General features: G+C 34.7%; 1 non-coding gene across 1 annotated transcript; it reads left to right on the plus strand.

Moving 5' to 3' along the window:
- The first annotated feature begins 266 nt into the window (after positions 1-266).
- Positions 267-338, plus strand: Trnae-uuc. Its single transcript has one exon. It is a non-coding gene; the product is annotated as a tRNA-Glu (tRNA).
- Positions 339-3,158: the final 2,820 nt, after the last annotated feature.

The raw sequence follows: 3,158 nt of genomic DNA on the forward strand, positions 1-3,158 counted from the left end.
GGTACCGCCATAGATAGGCTCGCCCTCTATCATATCTTGGGACGGAATATACATGGCGTAAATAGGTGCACTAGTTGCGCCTCTGCCTACTCCTTCGGAGATAAAAGAGTGTGTGTGTATAATTTAGTCAAATTGCTTTATCTGGAAATAGTGGTTAGCAATGTCGTTCCTTTTTACCTTAAGTCTTATTCGCTATTTAAAGTCACGAGTAAGAATAAGTAATTCGGTGACATCAATCATAAGCTTATATTGTCATTTAAGTCCTCTCCCGTATGGTCTAGTGGCTAGGATACCTGGCTTTCACCCAGGAGGCTCGGGTTCGATTCCCGGTACGGGAAAACTATATTTTTGCTTTTTTATCCTACATATAGACACTATACATTTATCCCAGTAAGACGGAGAAGAAGCACATTTCGCTATTTCAATTTGAATATTTAAATAAGGAATCTGTTAAACTGTTTATTTTTGTTAGATTACCCTATCTTTTTATTTATTTATTTAACAAATGATTAATGACAAACAGACAACCAGTATTTCCCATCAGTATGTATCGTATGATTCAAGTATCAGGCCAGTTTATTTTTTGCGAGTTTATTTTGGCACGCGCCGGTCGAACATTGGGTAATACGGTCAAAGATAGCAAAGACAATATTTTTTTTTATCATGTTCAAAGAGTTTTTATGTTTGATTATTTTGTTATTGGAGTTGTAAACAAAACGCAAAAGATATTGGTTTATGCACGAAAATGTTTGGATTGCGGTTTGGATTTTTAGTTTTAGTGACAGATGGATACACAAATAGACCACGTTTAATAGCGTATTTATATTATAATAATTATTAATACTCTAATAAAAGATGTATTTTTTTTTAATATTGCAATGCAGTATTGCTGAGCAAGGCATGCATTGTAAGGAGAGTATTCACTTTGAATCCCTAACCGCCGGTGGCTTGGGTCTTGAGCATCGCCATCGAAGAATGGTTCATATATTTATATACATTATTATTTACAAGATTTGTATAAAAACAAAAAAAAAATACTTTAAAAATAAATAAAAGATATTACTGTAAACGAAGCGAAACTGTACCGTTATATCGCTATAATTACAATTATTTATGTTATTAGATAATAATATATGCTATCCAATCTTTCATGATTTTTTTTTATATTTCTACGACATAGTGACCCCACTGCACCTGATGGTAATCGAAGAGGGCTCTAATAGAATGCCTACTTATGAGAGATGATTACCCCTCGGCAGTCGATACAATTACGCCGGCCTGTTGGAACCAGATATACACAGGCTGATCCCGGAACGCAATACACTTACTATGGCGGATTATACCACTATACCACTATGGCGGATTTTAACACTTTGTGTACGGTGGTCACTATCGGGAGAATATAGAACACTTTATACATAATATTGCCGCTATGAGGGAAAAGAACACATCTATATAAAATGTTATATTCGACTTTTTTTTACTGATTATTAATATATTTTTCTCAATAAAAAAAAGTAGATACGTCTTTTTTCATTATAACGGCAGTATTTGTTAGACATTAAATTAAGTGTGACTGTGGTCCCAAGTTAATTATAAACGACACCAACAAAGCCACAGTTCAACAAGTCAATACATAAAACGCAATTTCTACAGTACATAGTGCATAAACTGTTGAAATTTATAGTTTTACACATGTGTGCGTTAACATTAGAGAGATTCAAATTGCAGGTGAAAGTAGTGCCAGTATGGGAAGTTTCTAAGGATGATAGGAAACCTGTCCGATGATTGGCTACTTATCTATGCTGTAGCGAAAATGTGTCGTCAATTTATGCTGATTTAATTAGAAGTTCATCGCTCAATTGGTTGAGGGCGTGCGACTGCTACTAGTGCTAAAATCTAGGACGTCTAAGGCTCGAATTGTTGACGTACCTGTTTTTAAAATAGCAATCAACAGTTGTCTAGTTAATTATCACCATCTCAAACAATACAGCTAATGTAACTGAGGGTGTGTTGCCAACCATTATGGTAAACAAACAAACACACACACACACGCACGCCCTTTACCTCGAAGTGGTACGCAGAGGCGCAATTGGAGCATCCACTTTCCGTAATGACCATCATACCAGGCTCATATTCCAGACTCCGGGCTGATATTGTGTAGAAAAACCACTGCCCGACTTGGAGACTTCAGCAATGCAGTACCGTAATACTACAAGCATGAAACATTATGGAAGAATACGATGAAGTATTATCATGCTTCCTTGCTATACAGCATTTATTATTCTATGAAAACCTAGCATTGTGACTCATGATTTGAATCCCCTTAGGCGAAGAATTTTCAAAAACCTTCGTGCTCACATTGTGTAAGGAACTCATGCGCAAATGACATTCTCTAAGAGTCACCGGTCTAAGCTCTATCTGTCTGTGATATAAATATTAATAAGATAGAAGATATAATGACTCGTTAACATCCTATTGCAATATTGAAGTAGGCAAACGTTGCATCACATAAGATGTTGCGCACACGTTGTTAACTTGTTACCAAGAAACACCATAAAATTGGCGGTTACTAAAATTGCTGTCAACTTCATAATAGTGTCTACGCGGCGCCTAAATTCTTATTTTGATAACATTCCAGTTTTACGATTATATTTTTTCGTATCATAGACTGATTGATTTCAAATGTAGAGGATAAATATGATTGAATAAATTTGCAAATCACTCTTCTGGTGATCATGAGTAAACATAAAATGGCGCTAAGCGAGCGCGAACTAATAAATTTAATCTGAAATTGTCATCTTGATGTACAAACAAGGTATGTCTGGTTCAATAGACCTGATTATTTAATTAGGTTTTAAATCAACAAATATTTTTTTGTTCAACAATAGATCAATTTTGCGTGCCGTTTGAAATATGTCGTTTATTTCATATAAATTTCCATAATGGTTGAATATTATTGTTATATTTTATTCAATGAAGTCTTCTAAGGATTTCTTATCTCCAGTAGATCATTCTAACAGTAATAATATCGAAGCATATGCTTGAATAACTTAAAGTTAATACGTGCATGAGAAAATATGTTCTAAGGAATGTTATTCCTTATCAACATGCAAGGGAATCCGTATAAATACATTAGTACACAAAATTACGACGCA

This window comes from Manduca sexta, chromosome 6 (genome assembly GCF_014839805.1).
Source record: "Manduca sexta isolate Smith_Timp_Sample1 chromosome 6, JHU_Msex_v1.0, whole genome shotgun sequence".
NCBI classification, from domain to species: Eukaryota; Metazoa; Arthropoda; class Insecta; order Lepidoptera; family Sphingidae; genus Manduca; species Manduca sexta.